Here is a 20,836-nt window from a genome sequence, read left to right on the forward strand (position 1 = left end):
AGGCACAGCTGGTGGTAAATCTTTTGGCGCCTTTTTCTCTTTTTTGACATTGAAATAAAGTATCTACCATGGTCACTACCAAACAAAGGCATCCTACTGAATGGATACACAGGAACTAAAATTATAAAGTATCCCTTAAATGAACACCTCTGAAACAGAATTTCATGGATGTTTTAAAATCTTTATAGCAAAAAAAAAAAAAATCTTTATAGCTAGATATGTGGTTCCCTCCAGCTGGGAGAAAGGCCTGCCCTAAAACAATTAGTTTCTATTACCAGCCATCTGCGTCCTTTACTCCCCACTCAGGGCTGCGAGGATAATGAGTCTGTCAACTTCCAGGGTACCAACACTGTCATCTTTTCTACTGGGCATCCTCCAACACACAAATGACTCATCAGAATTTCTAAAGCACAAATTAAGGTTTATTCAGACAGCTCTAAATGAGGGCCGTTTTTCTAGCCTAGATTGTTGGACAGATGAGAGTGGCCAGACCCAGCCTCATGTCAGAGAAGACAGGCAGGAGAGAAGGCAGGGGGTTGGAGGGTTTGTGTTCACAGCTGCTGCAGCCTCTGTCACCACCTACCACCATCACCTGCTTGCTTCCAAACTCAAAAAAGCCCCCTCAAACCCACTGCCAGCATGTCAGGGACTGACTCATGGCTGACCTGCCAGAAGATTTTCAGAGACTGTAAATCATCCCAGAGGAGATTGTCCATCATTCTTGGGAGAAGCCACTGGTGGATTTGAACCTGTAAGTGCACACATCTGTGTGCCATCAGAGCTCTGCTTTTCCACCCCTTTCTCGCATTTTCCCATCATTTCATGAGAGCACAGAAGTGACATTCTGTCAGTTTTGTTCACTGATATAAATTTAGTACCAAGTAAGGCAAGAGGAAGATGGACAAACTCCTCCGGTACAGTTAATTGCCTCTGAAAAGCTGCTAGAACCACCGATGGGCTGGTTCCGGCGTGATGGTGCGTAACAGCCACCACGCAAGGCATTTCAGTAATTATTTGTGGAATATAAAGAGGATATGTGGGAAAGTCTGGACGTGCTTCTGTGTGAGTGTGGTATGGTGAGGGAGGCATGACATGTGTCTCATTGTTGTGTGTTTGTGGTGTGAGTATGTGTGGATGTGCATGATGTGAGATATGGGTGTGTACATCTGTACCTATGTGCATAAGTATCTGTGAGCGGGTGGCTTACGACTGTGTGAGTGTGGATGTGTGCACCTCTGAGTGTGCACGTGTGGTGTGTAAGCATGCGTGTACTGTTGTTGTGGGCTGTCAACTTGTCACTGACTCATAGCTGACCTTCTACTGGGTTTTCAGAGGCAATAAACCAAACAGGAGCAGACTGCCCATACTTTTGTGTGTAAGTGTGTCTCCATGTCTGTGCATGCCTTATGAGTGTGTTTGTGGTTTGTACACAGTGTTTTGTGTGTAGTATGTGGGTGGTGTATGAATGTGTGTGTGTATCTGTGTTAGTCTGTGTGTCTCTGGATGTAGTGGTGCCTGAGTATCTGTGTGTGTTTTTTCATGTGTGTACAAGTCTGGACAGGCGGGTGGCTTGGGGTTGTGTGCAGTCACATGTGGGCATCTGTATGCTTTTGTACACACACATGCATCTACACACACGGTCTACATAAGCACGTGCATTTACTAAAACACACAGGCACGTGCATTTACATACACACACACACACACACACACACACACACACGCATGTTGTTGTTGTTGTTATGTGCCATCGAGTCACTTGCGACTCATAGCGACCCTATGTACAAGAGCTCTATATGCTCTTCTATCTGGTGCCAAACTAGCCATCTCAAACGCACTTATTCCCACCTCTCTAGTCACAGAATCGATCCATCTCATCAAAGGTCTTCCTCTCCTTCGCCGCCCCTCCACTCTGCCAAACCTGATGTCCCTCTCCAAGGACCAGTACCTCCTTGCAACATGCCCAAAATATGTCAGACGAAGCTTCAGAATCCTTGACTCCAGGGAACATTCTGGCTTCACCCTCTCAAGAACAAACCTGTTTGTTCTCCTAGCAGACCATGGTATATTCAACACTCTTCTCCAGCACCACAGCTCAAAGGCATCAATTCTCTTTCTATCTACCCTAGTCACTGTTCAACTCTCTGATGCATAGCACGTAATTGCGAAGACTATAGCCCGGATCAGGCGCACCTTAGTCTCCAGTCTGACATCGTTGCTCTTCAGTACTCTTGAGAGGTCCCTTACAGCTGACTTTCCCAATGCAATCCGTCTCTTGATTTCCTGGCTGCTGTTACCAAGAGTGTTGACTGTGGAGTCAAGTAAACTAAAACTGTTAACTATCTCAATCTCTTCACCATCCATACTGATGCTGTAAATTGGCCCAGTGGTTAGAATCTTTGTTTTATTGATGTTGAGCTTCAGTCCATATAGGAGGCTGTAGTCCTTGATCTTCTGCAGCAAGAGCTTCAGGTCCTCCTCAGTTTCAGCAAGCAGGGTTGTGTCATCTGCATAACGCAGGTTGTTGATGATTCTTCCACCAATCCTGATGCCACATTCCTCTTCGTATAGCCCAGCGTCTTGGATGATCTGTTCTGCATACAGATTGAAAAGGTATGGAGACAGAATACATCCCTGACGGAAACCCTTCTTGATTTTGAACCATGTAGTGTCTCCTTGCTCTGTTCTGACAACTGCCTCTTGGTCCGAGTATAAGTTTCGCATTAGCACAATCAAATGTTCTGGGATTCCTATTCTTCTCAGAGTCAGCCACAGCTTATTATGATCCACACAGTCAAAAGCCTTTGCATAGTCAATCAAGGGTGAACATAATGAAAAAGCAAAAGTGTTACGTTAATCTAGCAAGATTGTTGTTGTTATGTGCCGTCGAGTCGTTTATGATTCATAGCAACCCTACATACAACAGCCCTAAACCCTGCTCTGTCCCGTGCCAATCTCATTGTCTCTGGCACACCCACTCCCATTACTCTAGTCACTGAATCAATCCATCTCATAGAGGGTCTTCCCTCCTGCGCTATCCCTCCACCCTTTCAAGAACGACATCCCTCTCCAAGGACTGGTCCCTCCTTGCAACATGTCCAAAGTATGTCAGACAAAGCTTTAGAATCCTTGCCACCAAGGTGCAGCGTGGTTTAACCCTCTCCAGGATGAACCTGTTCATTTTCTAAGCAGTCCATGGTACATTCAATGCTCTTCTCCAGCACCACAGCTAAACGGCATCAATTCTCCTTCTATCCTCCCTAGTCATTGTCCAGCTCTCTGATGCATAGCAAGTGATTGCAAAGACCATGGCCTATATCAGGCACATCTTAGTCTCCAGAGTGACACCACTGCTCTTCAGTACTCAGGAGAGGTCCCTAACAGCAGACTTTCCCATCGCGATGTCTTTTTTTTTTTTTTAAATCTCTCTATGCAGATGATACGATAGCATACTTAGAAAACCCTAAAGACTCAGCAAGAAAACTATTGGACACAGTTGACCAATTCAGCAAAGCAGCAGGATACAAGATCAACATACAAAAATCAGTTGGGTTTCTCTACAGTGACAAAGAGAATGTAGAGCTGGAACTAAGAAAAACAATACCCTTCACAATAGCTAATCACAAGATTAAATACTTGGGAGTAAATTTAACCAGAAGCACAAAAGATCTATTCAAAGAAATTTACAAAACATTACTACAAGAAACAAAAAGAGACCTGGAGAAGTGGAATAATATCCCTTGCTCATGGATAGGAAGACTCAGTATTGTGAAAATGGCAATACTGCCAAAGGCAATTTACACGTTTAATGCAATCCCATTACAAATACCAATCCCATTCTTCAATAAGATGGAAAAGGCAAACTCCAGTTTCATTTGAAATGGAAAGAAGCCCTGGATAAGCAAAGCACTCCTTAAAAATAGAGGAAACGAAGGAGGTATCTCACTCCCTGATTTCAAATCCTACTATACAACCATAGTGGTCAAGACAGCATGGTACTGGTACAATGACAGACACATGGATCAATGGAATAGAATTGAGAACTCGAAGATCAGCCCATCTATCTATGGTCAACTGATTTTTGACAAGGAGATGAAATCAGTTAAGTGGGAAGATGACAGCCTTTTAAACAAATGGTGTTGGCAAAATTGGAAAAGTATCTGCAAAAGACTCAAGCAAAATGCACACCTCACTCCATATACAAAAAACAACTCAAGGTGGATCATGGACCTAGGACTAAAATCAAGGACTATAAGCTTCACTAAAGAAAAGCTTGGAAGAACACATCATGTCTTTTAATTTCCTGGCTGCTGGTGTTAAGAGAGTTGACTGTGGAGCCAAGCAAACTAAAGCTGTGAACAATCTCAATCTCTTCACTATCCATTACGATTCTGCCAATTGGCCCAGTGGTGAGAATCTTTGTTTTCTTGATATTGAGACTCAATCCGTATTGAAGGCTGTAGTCCTTGACCTTCTGCAGCAAGTGCTTCAAGTCCTCTTCAGTTTTAGCAAGCAGGATTGTGTCATCTGCATAACGCAGATTAGTGGATGAAAGTATCAGACAACTCTGTCCTGGACACATTAAGAACAAACCCAAAAAACCAAAACAAACAAAAAGCACTGTCACGGAGTGGATTCCATGGGTCTTAAAGCACTGCTGATATCAGTGAGCCCTGGGTAGGCGCCTCTGCCCCAGTTTGACTGTCGGGCTGTGAATACAGTTAGCGAGCTCTGTCTCTGTGGTCATGGGAACCCAGCCAAGCTAAGAGGAAATGCACACAAAGCAATTGCTTCCCATGTTAGCAGGAGAGCCAAACTTCCAAACCAAGAAAACCGAATCCTTTGCCACTAAGTACAATTGACAGAGACTCTGCAGGGCAGAGTAGAACTGGCCACAAAGTTTCTAAGGCCGTCAATCTTTCCAAATCCACACTGCCTAATCATTCTCCTAAGAGCAGCTGGTGTGCCTGAACCCCTGACCTTTTGGTTAGAAGCCAGATTCTTTAAGCACCTTGCCACGAGTGTTCCTTAGGGTCAAACTGGGGTTTATAATCCAGATTATCTATTTGCAATTCCCTTTGAATTTCCTCCTTCAAGTTGCTGCTGCTTTTATGTTTCTCTCTCTGATAGAAGATAAACAGTAATTAAAATCTCCTGAGAAGTTTAGAACAGAAGATTAAAAATAATGCCTGAAATAAGCTTTGGGGGTTGTTGCTGGATTTCCATTATCTGGGGATCTCTCTAATTTCTGTTTGGAAAAAAAAATTCACAGAAACTCTACAACATGCTTGGTTTCCACAGAAAGTTACATATAACATCTTGGCAAGATTGGGGATATTTTGATTTTAATTATATTTTTCAACATTATTACCATCATTTTATAATTATAGTTTTATCTCAAACCATGAACAAAACTCTTCCGCATCAACCTATTGTCTGCTTGCCTTAAAAATTGGTGTTTTTGTTGTTATTAGGTGCTGTCAAGTCAAGTATGGTTTATAATGACCCTAGGAACACTTTCGGATGCTGTGCCACAATCTCTGACACACTCAAGCCCACTGCCGCAGTCACTGACTGTGTCAATCTGCCTGGTTGAGGTCTTCCTCTCCTCCACCATCCCCTCACCTTTCTGAGCATGATGGCCTTCTCCAAGGAACCGCCTCTCCTAGCAACATTCCCTACGTATGGGTGATAAAGCATCATCATTCTTGCCGCCAAGGAGCACACTGGTTGCACCTTCTCCAGGAATTATCTGTTTGTTCTTTGGCAGTGCATAGGATGTTCAGTGCTCTTCTCCAGCACCACAGCTCTAAGGCATCAATTCCTCTGTCAATCCTTGGCCACACTCTAAGGAGCCCTAGGAATGTAGTGTTTCACATGTTGTTCTGCTAGCTGACATGTCAGCAGCTCAAAGGCACCAGCTACTCTGAATAAGAAAGAGGGCCAATCTCTAGACGGACAGCCTCAGAAATCTGATGGAGATTAGTCAGAAGTGACTCTACAGGAGGTGTCTGATTTTCGGTATAAAATAATCCACATCGAGTGAAGAAAAGAATGAGTTGGTTCAAAAATCAAGGGTTCTTTTTAGTCTCCATGTCCCATGTAAGTTACTCTCTGGAGCAGGATATTACAGAGTCATTATTGAGCTGTTTCAAGAAGTTTTTTATGTCTCTCCTTTTTAATGCTAAGATTTTAGGATATGGGCTCAAGTTTTTCAGTAATTCCTATAAAGTCTGAAGAGACTCATATGAGTACCTAATTAGTGATGGTCTAAAGCAAAGACAGACTTCAAAATATATAAGCTAATGCCGACATGCAAAGGCCTGAGAAGGAAAACTTACCTAGTATGGAGCTATAGAAATTGCCCATAATAAAAGCCTCATAAGGGCTAGAAAGAATTGCTTCTGGAATTAGAATGAAATGATCCTGACTTTTTGCAAAATAAAAAAAACTGGGGTTGAATCACACACATGTAACTATGTGATAAATGTAAAACTTTGTTTTACTGCATGTATACAGTAATGGTACCTTCAGTATCTTTTACTGGCTACACAAAGCCTAACACAAGTAGTGCTGTTATAAAATGCATCCCACAAAGAATACTGCTCTTAATTCAACCACTGTGTAATCGTAGAGCATTTGCCTGGAAAGTCAGAAGATCATATAAAGGTTCAACTTTAAGAATGGTGATCCCTCTACATCTTCCCCCTTTTAATGTGTCTGTTGAAGCAAAAATAAATCAATAAATAAGAAGGAATGTATAAAGAATCATATTTGTTAATGGTATTAATATGGTTACAAAGAATTTCTTTTCTGAGAATCAGAAGCTTTCAGACCACAACAAATTGCCTTGGCCACAGCCGACTTCCTGTTCTCTTTTAGAAACCCTTTGGTCGACAATTAGCAGAGCTCAATAGCATGAAACTGGGCTGCACTGGAAAGCGGCCGAGCTCCCTTCTGGCGGCAGCGTGCTGTAAGTGGTCTATTGTCCAGAGATGAGGAACTGGGAAGTAAAATCTGTCATGAATTGATGAAAGCTGGGCCGTGTTGTAATTTCAGGTTCCTAATATCCAGACATCTGCTGCAGCCCTGATATTTTGTGGTTCTTTCTGTCTCGTGGTGAGGAGTCTTTGAGGTATTGCCACAGCCACCATTCCACTTGTTAAAATGACTACAGGCAAATTCATTCTAAGCACATCAGGGCCATTTCTTGGTTGGCCAACAATTGGCCAAAAGCCACCATCCAAGTCTGGCATAAAGGCGGCTTTCCCCATCCAAGGGCTGCAAAAGGCTTCCCTGAATGGTCTAGTCTCTTGAAAGGAAAGACAAAGGGATAGTGCTTCCAGTAACCACTCAGTTTCAGCTTGAGAAGTAGACCCGGAGTTCTCCAGCAGGAAGTTACTGCCACTTGCTAAGCAATTCCCATATAGACAGATGCTTAAATGCGGTCAGCAACACTTGTCAGCGAGAGGGTGGATTCAACTTGTGTTCTACCAGAGGGGACATTTGAGAGACAGCAGTGACTTGAATTGTTTTGGGGGGTTTTGTTTGTTTTCTTTTTTGTCACGTTTAGAAAACATCTTTCTTTTGGTTTTATATGTTTTTCAAAGACATAAGATAAAAAACTATTTAGCTTGCTTGAAAAGAGAAGTTCCTTCTTGTTTTGCCACAGTTCAACCATCTAAGAAATGTGCATATAGTGAGCAGTGGCCTATAATTGAACAGTTTTCACCACCCCGGCAAGTTGTATACAGGGACTAAACAATCATCATGCAAAGGTAAATAATTAAGGTGTGTCTGAGTCATAAGAATGGTTAATGTATGTGGCTACCAAGCAAAGGATGCAAGTTCAAGTACAAAGGAGGAACATCAGAAAAAAAGGCTTGGCTGTCTTGTTTTTGGAAATCAGTTCTTGAAAAACCCAATGGAACATAGTTTTTCCCTCATGCATGTGATGTAACTTTGAGGCAAAACCCAGAATGGTACAAGTTTGTTTACTTAAGGGGTTTTATATTATAGTGCTAATGAGAAAACAAATGGGTCTGTCTTGGAGAGGGTGAAGCCAAGACTTTCCTTGGAGGCTAGGATTTTGAAACTCCACCTCATTTACTTTGGGCACATGGGCAAGAGAGATTGGTCCTTAGAGAAGGACATCATGCTGGAAAAGGTGGACGGACAGCAAGGGAGAGGTTGACCCTGGATGAGATAGATTGATACAGTAACTGGGCCAATGTGGGTTGGTGTGTCAGAGTTAGTGAGACTGGCTCAGGACAGGGAAGGGTTCAGAGCTGCTGTACAGAGGGTCACAATATAATCGCAGGGGAATCAATGGCACATAACAACAATAACATACTATGACAGGTTTGAAGCAGGAGTGACATCTACTTCCTAAACAACATGCCTCCAGAAACTCTATGAACTCTGATAAATGTCGATAGTTGTAGAGGGGCTTCAGGCCTTTTGGTCATAGGGTCACTATGAGTCACACTCAACTCGAAGGTAATCAACAACAACAACACTATTAAATAAATTTTGATCTCCCAAATATTAGGGAGCTGTTATGGTCTAGGGTAAGGCGCTGAGCTGTCAACACAAAGGCAAATCGTCTGAGTCGGCCAGCTAGCTGATCCATGTCATAAGGACGAACCCTCACTTCCTGTGTGATTTATGGCCTTTGAAAACTGACTGGCACATCAGCTACAAAGAGCATCCAATTCCACTGCAGTGAAAGTTTTGAGGATATATTGCCTGTTGTTATGTGTTGTTGTGTCACCTGTGACTCATATGTACAACAACCCTAAACCCGGCTCTACCTATCCTGTGCCAATCTCATTGCCCGCCACCCCCCCCCCCGCCATGACCCCAGTGATGGAATCAATCCATTTCATCGAGGGTCTTCTTCTCCTGCAGTGTCCGTCCAACCTCCCAAGCATGAAGTCCCTTTCCCAGAACCGATCCCACCTTGCAACATGTCTGAAGTATGTTAGACAAAGCTTCAGAATCCTTGCCTCCAAGGAGTAGCCTGGCTTCACTACCCAACATTAGCTAGACATGCATTTTTATGATTTCTCGAGTCTCTCCATCTGGTGCTATGGCTAGGAGCTTTACTGTTAACTGAAAAGTTGGTGGTTTGAATGTATCCAGAAGCTCTGTAAGAGGAAAGTCTGGCAATTTGTTCCGGTAAAGAGTACAGCACAGGAATCCCAACGTCACAGTTCATCCTGTTACATAGGGTCTCAATGACTTGAGAGCTACAAAAATGAGTCTAACACAATCTGAGTGTGTGTGTGTGTGTGTGTGTGTGTGTGTGTGTGAACAGCATTACTGCAACAGAGCATATACTTTTTCTCTCTCACAAAGCAGAATTCATTAATACTTAGTGTATTCAGAGTGACACAAAAAGAAACTCTATACTTAGTAGCAATATTTCCCTATTCTTTCTTTCCATCAACCTGTGATAATACTAATCTACTTTTCATTTCAATTGATTATTTTTATTCTAGAAACATCATATCAATGGCATCATATAATATATAGCTTTCATTTTGGGCTTCTTTTACTTAGCATACAGTTTTCCAGGTTAATCTACGTTGCTGCAGGAATTAGTACTCAATCTCTTCACATTGTCAGGTAACATCCGACCACACGGACACACACATTGTGTTTATTCATTCACCAAATAGTGGGAATTTGGGGATTTTCAATATTTGGCTGTTATAAGTATCCTGATATGAACCCTCCTGTATAAATCACTGAGTAGACACGCATCCCCATTTTGACCTTTACTACAAAGCAATGTCTTCACACATTCATACTGGGTTTCCATAACTGTTCCACTGAAGAACTCACTTTCTAATGGAATCATACACTGGCATTCAAGGAGTTGAAATTCCCTCAAATTGCAGGCCGTGTAGCAAGTATTCAGCCAGGAGCACGTTGTTTAGAGGGGGGTCAAGGTATGAGTTCTGTCCTCATAGCTTCTCTGTATCCTCCAGTAAGTGCCTTTATTGATTGTAATTTCCACTGCTGGTCCGAGAGAGAAACACTATCATTTATAAATAAACTTTATTATTACCATTATTAAAACAAGCTTGGGAGCAGGTTGGGCATCCACTTCTGAAATAGCCTGCCTCCAGAAACCCTATGAACCTGGAGAAATGATGAAAGTTATACAAGTGTTCAGGTCTTTCGTTCATAGGGTCGCTATGAGTTGCCTACGACTCGATGGCACTTAACAACAACAACAACATTACCATTATTATTATGTGCTCCTGAGTCGACTATGACTCAGTGACGATATTAACGATAGATCAGGGACTTCCCGTATTCTGCCCCATCACCACAATCTCTGTCATGTTCAAGTCCACGACTGCATCACTGCGTCAATCCAGCTCATTAGAGAACAACTATTAGTTAGTTTTTGAACTGCAATTGAAGCATCTCTATGAGCCACGCAAATTCCGCTTCTCAGGCTTAGAAGTTGAAGATGAAATAAAGTTTGAGAGATGGCTGTAAAATGCCAGACTGTGTCTCCTTAAGAGATACAATCTAAAAAATGAAAACTCATGACCTTTCTGCACGATGTTTCTGCTTTTCAGATTATAACCAATTAAGAGCTTCTGCTTCCTCTCCTAAAATGACGCCGTGGCTATGTCTGGAAGTCCCCAGATGCTGGAAGCTTTTTATAACTGAAACCACACTATAAAAAGGTAATTCTATGGAAATATGTGAAATCCACAATTTATCCAGTCTTTTTGTATTATGTAAAACTGACTACAGATTCTACCAAGGAGCACTAGAGCTGGGATTCTTGACTGCTGATATCAAGACTGGATCTGAGAAGATTAGGAACCTTTCCTGAGAGGATATGTCAGCCAGGGCTTTGACAATGGCACTGCCCTGTGGTGAAGGCCTGAAATCATTCAGCATTGCCTCTTACTGATGCCCTTGATACATTCTACTCAGTCTATGAAAGGTGTTCTGGGAAATTTAGTTAAAGCAGAGCAGTTTGGATAGAACTAAAGTATGAATAACAGAATAGTCATTCTACAGTGTGCAGTGTTCCCAGCTTCCAGTCCTTCATACACTCTTTCCTAAGTGCTGCACCTCCCAGAAACACTTACTCTCAGGGTGTTTGGATATTTTACTCAGTAAGAAACTAATTTCCAAATGTTAGATTTCTTATCTTATTATTTAGCATTAATCTCTAGTCTCAATGAATCTATCACATTGACTCAGGTGATAATATAACCAAAATTTTCATTCTTCTTGTCTATTTTATTTTGCTAAGCTGTATTTAGGTGACTAAGTCCTTTATTCATTTGTAATTTAATTTTTTCTTAAGTTTCCACTTAAAATAATTTGAAAAAATTTAAAGAGTGGCCAGTATGATTATTTCAGTGGTACAGATTTTTCTGAATTACTGGGCTAATAAAGCTATCTCCCGAAGGCACATAGTTCAGCTCAACCAGCTGCCCCTCAAAACCGGATGGACAATGATTAACTGCCCTGGAAAAATCCACCAGAAGGTAAGCTATGGTTTGTTCTGATTTTACAGTACACAACAATAACATATAAAAAATTAATAGTGAGTTACTTGTAATGTTCAAGCTCAATCATTTGATCCCATTCCCTATGTGTGAGGAAAATAGTTTCTACCACGATCGATTGATCTATCTATCTATCTATCTATCTATCTATCATCTATCATCTATCTATGTACAACTGCTCTGTTGGAGAAGGATGGGAAATCTCCTTCCAAACAATGAACTGTCTCTGAAAACTTTCCGGAGGGTCAGTTATGAGTTAGTTCTGATTCAAAGGTAGACAACAACTACACACACACACACACCACACACACACACACACACACACACACACACACACACACACACACACACATGTATCCATAGAAGGAAAAATTCTTCCACTTCAGAACCTTCACTTCTTGCAGTAAGGTGGTGAACTGGTATCTCTCTTGTCTAGCATCTGTTGCCGTCATGTGCTATGACTGTGACTTAGAGCAATCCTAGGAACAATGACTCTGAATGTTGTCCATCCTGAGCCAAGCTCGCTGTCTCTGACACATCTGACCCCACTGTCACAGTCACTGTCCATCTCATTCAGGTCTTTCTCTCTTGTGCCGTCTCTTTATAATTCCAAGCATGGTGTCCTTCCCCAAGCACTGGTTCCTCCTGGCAACAAGCCCAAAGTATGTGAGACAGAGCTATCATATCCTTTCCTCCAAGGAGCAACCTGGTTTTGCCCTCTCCATGACAGATCTGTTTGTTCCCTTGGAAGCCCATGGTATCTTCAATACTTTTCTCCCCCACCATAACTCAAAGGTATCAATTCTTTTTCTGTCATCCTTAGTAACTGTCCAGCTCTCAGATGAACAATAAGCCAATGAGAAGACGATGGCCTGGGTCAGGCGCACCTTTGTTGCTGGACTAACACTGTTGCTCTTTAGGACTCTGGAGAGTTTCTTAACATATTTCTCCAATTCAACTTGAACCTTGATTTTCTGACTGCTCATACCAAGGGTATTGTCCGAGCAAGATTAAATTACCAACAATCTCAATTTTTTTTCTCTATCTATCATGATGTTGCCTGTTGCCCTGGCGGTCAAGAACTTCACTTTCTTTTTATTATACTAGTTTATTTACAAAAAGTTAAGACACTGTTTTCTAGAACAGATTCTTCCAATTTCCCTCACCCCACCACCCATCAAATTGTACCACTCCATTATAAACCCCCCTCCCTGCATATCCTCATCCCTTGGCTTCCACCCCCTCCTTGGATCCTTACAGTCATTCTACAATAATAGTTTTGTACAATATTTGTTGTATTGAGAAATTATGATACATTTACATAATGGACTACTACACAGCACACAGGAGTAATGATTTTGTAAAATATTACCTAACTTGGGAGGGACTGGAGAGTATTATGCTGAATGAACTAACTCAGTCCCACAAGGAACTTTATTTTCTTGATGTTGAAATCAATCCATAGTGAAGCCCAAAGTCTTTGATTTTCTGCAGCAAACACTTTAATTCCCCCTGAGTTTCACCAAGCAAGTTTGTGTCATAAGCATAATGCAGGTTGTTGATGAGGCTTCCTCCAGTCCTGATGCCACATTCTTCTTCATAAAGTCCAGCCTCCTGCATCATCTGTTCAGGATACAGATAAAAAAGGTATGGAAGAAGGACATATCCCAGATGCACTCCTTTCTTGATTTTGAATAATGTAGTGTTCTCTTGCTGTGTTCAGATAACAGCTTCCTGGTTTAGGTATAGGTTTTGCATGAGAACAATTCTCATTCTTTCCAACATCTGTCACATTTTCTTGTGATTCACACAGTCAACGGCCTTTGCACAGTTGATAAAATACAAATGGACATCCTTCTGGTACTCTCTGCTTTCAACTAAGATCCATCTCACATCATCAGTACTATTCCTAGTGACAATAGCACTTTGGATCTTCTTTGGAAGATCCCAAAGCAGTTTGTATTTCTGCCAGTGCTCTGTCGATGTGCTGTTCTGTTCATTTTTTAAATATAATCTTTTGCAAGATTTTGCTCCCATGTGGCATTTGTGATGTTGCTCAACAATTTCTGTAATCTGTTATTAGATCATCTTTTTTTTTTGAATGGGAATAATTATGGATCCTCCAGATTTCATGGCACAACCTAGTGAGCACATCCAGGGCTGCATCTATTTGTTGAACTGGTCAATTAGTATTTCATCACTTCCTGGGGCTATATTTTTGCCAGTTCCTTCAAAGAAGTTTAAACTTCTTCCTTTATTACCATTGGTACATGGTTGTATGTCTACTGGACATACACAGAGGAACAAGATAGAGGAAGTTAACATTCAGTAAATATTGATTAAGGCCATGCACAGGGATGATTTAACACTGTCTGGGTTAGGTGCTGTATAGTGTAGTCCTCAGGGCATTGTGCTCTTAACCCACAGGTAATCCTCTGTTATAGACTGAATTCACCAGTAACTTGAAGGAGAAAAATGGGAAATGTCTTCCCATGTGAATTCCTGCCTTGGAAACCTGATGGAGTGACAGGTATGTATGAGTCTGTTTCCACTTGACAACCATGAATTTGACTTTTGAGATTTAATTTTCTGTTGTGTCAAAGAAGAAAAGTTCATATTACTACTGTCCTTATCATCGTTGTTGTGTACCATTGGTTCAGAATTGACTCATAGCTGACCCTCTAGTGGGTTTTCAGAGGCAGGAGTGGCATCCACTTCCTAAACAACTTGCCTCTGGAAACCCTGTGAACTATGATAAATGTCCATAGTTTTAGAAACATGCCTCTGGAAACAACATGCCTCTGGAAACCCTGTGAACTATGATAAATGTCCGTAGTTATAGAAACATGCCTCTGGAAACAACATGCCTCTGGAAACCCTGTGAACTATGATAAATGTCCGTAGTTATAGATAGGCTCCAGGCCTTTTGTTCATGGGGATGCTATGAGTCATGTTTGACTTGACAGCAATTATCATCAACAACAACAACAAACCACATAGAAGGAGATTTCTCATCTTCCTCCCATAGAGCAGCTGATGTCTTTGAATTATCTGCCTTTGGGTTGATTGTGCAACCACTTACCCCCAGGTCAACAGCCATTCTCTTCCTTTTTGGGGGGATTTAGTTTCAGAATAGCTCTGAGAGTTTCTCAAATGGTGTTTTTTTCTAAGGTAATCGATGAAATAAATATCGTCCTTCCATCTGTTTTGTATCCATATTCATTGCTGCTCTGGTTTCCAGGGATTCAGCAATGGTCAAAATAAAGAGAACCCTAACCTCTTAGAGTCTAGGAGCCAATGGAGCCAAAAAGACAATCAAGGAAGAAGCAGGCGTAGTTAGCTCTTCCTAGGAAGTAACATGTGCTCTGGAGTGGAGAAGACAGGGTGACTGCAGCAACCAAGAGTGAGTCAGGTGGGGCGGGCGAATATAGGGAAGGTGTAGACCAGGTCTCTTAGAAGACATGATAGTTGAACTTAGCCCTGATGATAAACAGGGACCAGGTTTGCAGAGAAAGTAAAGGCTCTATGAGATGTGAACTTGGCAAGTTTGGGGAAGACTTGTTAGGTGTCTCTGAGTAGACCATGACTGACAGCAGCCCTATGGACAAAAGCTCAGTACCCTATCCTATCCTGCTCCAACCTCCCAACCTCTGCAGTGCTCAAGTTCATTGGTGTAGTCACTGTGCTAACCCATCTCCCTGGAGGTCTTCTTTTCTTTCTTTGATCCTCTGTCTTTGCCCGTACAATGTATTTTTTTCAAAGGCAGGTCCCTCTTGACAACAATCCTAAAACATATGAGACCAAGTGTCATTCCCTTTGCCTCTAAGACACAACCTGGTTGTACTTCACTCAAGACAGATTTGTTTATTCTTTTGGCAATCTATGGATGAATATCAAGTACTCGTCTTCAAAACCATGATTCAAAAGTATTGATTCATTTTCAGATTTTCTTATTTATTGTCCCATTTTCACATGCACACAAAACACTATGGCTTGGATCAGGCCCCCCTTCGCCTGTCATTTTGACTCACTCTGGAGCGTTCATGTTGCTGTGATACTGAAAGCTACACCACTGTTATTTCCAAAGAGCAGAGTCACCCATGATGGACAGGCTTCAGAGAAGCTTCCGGCGTAAGACTAATAAGCAAGATTGTCCATCTACCTTTTAAATAATCGATCCTTGAAAACTCCACAAAGAACAGAAGAACACTGTGGAACAGAGATACTGCTTGGTTATCTGCTTAGCAACTGAAGGGAACACGACGGGCAAAGAACAGGTACAGCGACAAGAAGCTGGATTTGATTCTGAAGGCAATGGGAAGTCAATGGGAAATGTAAACTGACACGTGGCATAATCCAAATTGTATTTTTTAAAGTTTCCTTGACCTGGATACTTCCGGGTCCAGGAAAGAAATAATGGTGATCCTTCAAACTATGGAATGGAGAGAAATATTACCATGCTAATAGCAGCCAAGAAATAAAAAAATGTATTGCGATGGGGAAGTCTGCTCTCTAAAGTACTCAAGAGCAACAGTGTCTCTCTGGAGACTAAGGTGCGTCTGATATAGGCCACGGTCTTTGCAGTCACTTGTTATGCATCAGAGAGTTAGACAATGACTAGGGAGGATAGAAGGAGGAGATTGATGCCTTTGAGCTGTGGTGCTGAAGAAGAGTACTGAATGTACCATGGACTGCCAAGAAAACAAACAGATTCATCCTGGAGAGGGTTAAAGCAGGCTACTCCTTGGAGGCAAGGGTTCTGGGGATTCATCTGACATTCTTTAGACATGTTGCAAGGAGGGACAGGTCCTTGGAGAGGGACATCATGCTTGGTAGGATGGAGGGCAGGTGCAGGAGGGGAAGGCCCTCTATGAGGTGGATTGATTCAGTGACTGGGGTAATCGGGATGGGTGTGTCAGAGACAGTGTGATTGGCACAGGATAGAGCAGGGTTTAGGGCTGTTGTACATAGGGTCGCTATGAGTCGCAAACGACTCGACGGCACATAACAACAACAACAGCAATGTCTATGGTTACAAAGATAGGATGCTTTCTTGGTAGTTATTTCTTTATTATCAATAACGTTGTTGTTAGGTACTGTCAAGGTTACCATGACTGGACTTCGCCCCATCATGCACCTTCCTCATGAACTCTGTCATACTCAAGTCCATTGCAGTAGTTACTGTCTCAATCCACTTCTTTTACCAAAAACTGTTCATTATTAATGACAGCATTTATTAGCATTACTTAATACAAATTGCAATGTGCAGATGACACAACTCTACTTGCTGAAAGTGAGGAGGACCTAAAGCGCTTGCTGCAGAGGGTCAAGGACTGCAACCTCCAACATGGATTGAGGCTCAATGTCAAGAAGCCAAAGATTCTCACCACTGGGTCAATTGGCAGCATCAGGATGGATGGTGAAGAGATTGAGATTGTTCACAGCTTTAGTTTGCTTGGCTCCACAGTCAACACTCTGGGCATCAGTAGCCAGGAAATTAAAAGATGTATTGCCATGGGAAAGTCTGCTGTTAGGGACCTCTCCAAAGTACTGGAGAGCAATGGTGTCTCTCTGGAGACTAAGGTGCGTCTGATATAGGCCATGGTCTTTGCAATCACTTTATGCATCAGAGAGTTGGACAGTGACTAAGGAGGATAGAAGGAGAATTAATGCCTTTAAGCTGTGGTGCTGGAGAAGAGTATTGAGAATACCATGGACTGCTAGGAAAACTAACAGATTCAGCCTGGAAAGGGTTAAACTGGGTGGCTCCTTAGAGGCAAGGATTCTGAGGCTCCATGTAACATACTTTGGGCACATTGTAAGGAGGGACAGGTCCTTGGAGAAGGACATCATGCTTGGGAGGGTGGAGGGACAGCACAGGAGGGGAAGGCCCTCTATGAGATGGATTGATTCAGTGACTGGGGTAATCGGGATGGGTGTGTCGGAGACAGTGTGGTTGGCACAGGACAGAGCAGAATTTAGCACTATTGTACACAGGGTCGCTATGAGTCACAAGTGACTCAATGGCACATAACAACAACAACAATACAAACTGGCAATTAAGATTGACTGTGATTTAATGGTAAGGGGCTGAGATGCCAATCCGAAGGCAGGCGGTTCAAGCCCAGCAGCAACTCCATGGAAGAAAGATGGGTAATCTCCTCCATGGGGTTTACAGTCCCTGAAAATCCACTGAGTGCCAGTTGTCGATTCTGACTTGGCAGCATACAATGACAACAATAATATTAATAAATAGTGACTATTTGTTAATGATAAAGAATTATCAGCAGGTTAGAGAAAGAGAGTTAGACCTTCAACAAGACAGACTGACAGAGAGTCCTGCAATGAGCTTACATGATAGGGGTTGTGAGGATGGCAGGATGGGGCAAGGCTCAGATCTCTTGTCCACAGGGTTGCAACGGGTCAGAGCCAATGCAGAGCCACTGAACAATAATGCCAGTGATAAACACATGGTCCCCTTTGCATTCTATAAAGGTCCAGGTAAAGGCCCTGATCTGAACGCTCCTTATCCATATGCAAGATGGAAACAACATCATGTTCCGTCCATATTAGGGTACAAGCTTCCTCATCACAGGGCGGTGTTTTTCTTGTCCGCCTCCCTCATCTAGGAAGTGCTGTTCTATATTTGGCACCTTGTGGGTGATGAATAAATATTGATTAAACAAACCAAGGAATGAATCATGTCTGCTGCAAATGTGGGTGCTTAGTGAGCAGAGATGTGGAAGCGAGCTAGACTCTCCAGTCTGGGGCAGAACTGGGCAGTCAATGATTCCGGAGTGGGGGAGGTTTGGGGCTCCCCTCCTTCCTCCCACAAAGTAGGATTCTGGGCTGCAATGTTCACATTACAGTTTCTCATTAGCAGCATGGAGACTGTCTAGTCGCATTCAGAGAATCCCGACCTGCCATTCAAAGATGAACTCTTCCTTGCCAAAACCTTGCCATCAATGCAGCTCACTTATAACGCGACCAGGGCCATGGACGGAGCAGATAGCAGCGGAGTGAAAGTAAAGAGTGGCCTTACTTAACACATGGCAAGGTCAAACGCCTAATGCAACTGTAGTCAACAGCAGGGCCAGCCACCTTTCCATGGATCCAAGGAGGTAGTAAATATGGTTGGCTTTGCACACCATGTCTCTGGCAAGGTTCTTCTACTCTGTCCTTGCAGCGTGAAAGTGGCCACCACCACCACCACCACTAGGTATGGCTGCCACTGCATGCATTCCAATGATGCTTTAACTACAGATGCTGAAATGTGAATATCATATTTCATGTGTCAAATATCCTTCTCAAAACTAGTTAAGAATGTGATGATCATTCTTGGCTCACAGGTCATAAACAGGAGGCAAGAGGAAAGATGCTGACCACAGGGAGGACTATCTATGTGAACAGTACTTAAAACGTAGGAATATGTCCAAAATCAATCTCCATAATAGTCTATGTGTTTCCTACTGCCAAAGGGGCCCTTTAGAGTAGTGAGAGAAGATCTTCACCCTGAAACCTACAGCGTCCCTTTTCAGCAGCAAGTAGCTAAGAAAATACGCCACCCCCTTTTCCTTATGAATCAGGGTGAAGTCTTTCTCAGGGAGAAGTGATAGGGAATGGCAAAGGACACACTGACAAAGGAGATTAATCAGAACTGGTTTTGAGAAGCACTGTGGCAATGGGACAATTAAAACAGACTTTCAAGGGAAAAAAAAGAGGAATGAACTGGGGAGATGGTAGTGAAAATAGTGCAAAAATGAATGAATGGAAATCCAAAATCTCTGTAAATGTTCATGAAAATTAATAAAATAAAAATTTTTTAAAAACCCAAAAAAGTAGGAATATGTTTATGGCACTGATATCCAATACTATGTTTTTGTTCTTCAGTGACTTAATGCTAATTAAAATTCCTTCTCTTGTAGGAATTGATACTTTCGAAAATTGTGATTCTGACTTTGGTTACTTGTGATCATGTCATATCCTACACCTGGTCATCCCAGGCCCTTGCACCGTGGAAGGCCCTTCTGGCTAAACCTGGGCTATTCTCAATATTGGTTGTGGTCTGGACAACTGTGATCCACAGGGCTTTTGCTGGCTTAATTTGGAACTTGATTGCCAGGTCTTTCTTCCTGGTGTTTCTTCATCTGAGAACTCCTGATTAGAATCATACTAAAATACAAGGACAGTTGGTGACTGGGTTTGGGGCTGATTGCATGAGGACTGAACCCAGACCTTCAGAAAGAAGGTGAGAACACTAGTACTGAATCACCATAGACTGCCAAAAGAATGAACAGGTATGTCTTAGAAAGGGCCCAGCCTTGTAGGCAAGGATGGCAAAGCTCTGTCTCACATATTGTGGCATGTGGCCAGAAAAGGCAATTCCTTGGAAAGGGATATCATGCTTGGAAGAGTAGAGGGTCAGTGAAAGAGAGGAAGACCTCTCGTGCAATGGATTGACACAGTGACTGCAGCAATGGGTTCAAGTGTATCACAGACAGCAGGGAAAGCTTACGATAAGACAGGGTTCGGATCAGTTGTTCTTAGGGTCACTGTGAGTTGTACTTGACGGCACCTACTATCAACTACATCAACTCTCTTGTGGAGCTGAAGACCCTTTGAATAGTATTTCTTATGCTAGTGGTAGATGGAAAGATGGTTCAGATCGCAAGTTTGTTTGTGTGTATGTGACAAAAAGACACTGTGCATCAAGTTTCACCTTCAGCCTAAAAGAATGAAAACAAGGATGTGGAATTTAGAAGAATGTGGTTCAATTTTATGCTCATAGTTCAAGCCCCATTGGCCTGATTCAACCAAGGAAACGAGGTTTCTATATTAAATATACCTCTCTAGAAATGTGTCAAGCCCTAATGTGGAAACAGAGAGAAACAAAGAGAAAAAAACAGAAAAGAAAAACGTCACTTTTTACCTACAAGCATGCTTCCCTCCTTTGAACCCCAGCCATTTTGCATATTTGGAACAGATAATCATGTTTCACGTACCACCTTCTTAATTAGTCTAGGAAGAAAGGTACCAGAGCGCCAGAGTGTACTAACAATTATCATTTAGAATACAGATCCAGATTCTCCTGTAAAGGTCAGAGTGGGATACTCCGGTTTCTCTTCAGATAGAATAAATCTTTTGCCTTTTGAAGGTAAGAGGGCAACCAAAGTTTGAGGTTGTTTGGAATGGAAGTGCAAGAGGCTGAGACACTTTACCCACTTTTTGTGGACAAGGGCTGGTTCACCGGGTTTACTACTCATTCAGTCACTCGTTTTAAATGTGGG

At 42.3% G+C, this 20,836-nt stretch overlaps 1 protein-coding gene across 1 annotated transcript in view; it reads right to left on the reverse strand.

Annotated features, from left to right (window-relative positions):
- DOCK10 (dedicator of cytokinesis 10) overlaps window positions 1-20,836 on the reverse strand; it is a 286,066-nt gene that overhangs the window by 175,648 nt on the left and 89,582 nt on the right. The window lies entirely within an intron of this gene.

This window comes from Elephantulus edwardii, unplaced genomic scaffold (assembly GCF_000299155.1).
Source record: "Elephantulus edwardii isolate Elephantulus edwardi_28Jun2011 unplaced genomic scaffold, EleEdw1.0 scaffold00087, whole genome shotgun sequence".
Classification (NCBI taxonomy): Eukaryota; Metazoa; Chordata; class Mammalia; order Macroscelidea; family Macroscelididae; genus Elephantulus; species Elephantulus edwardii.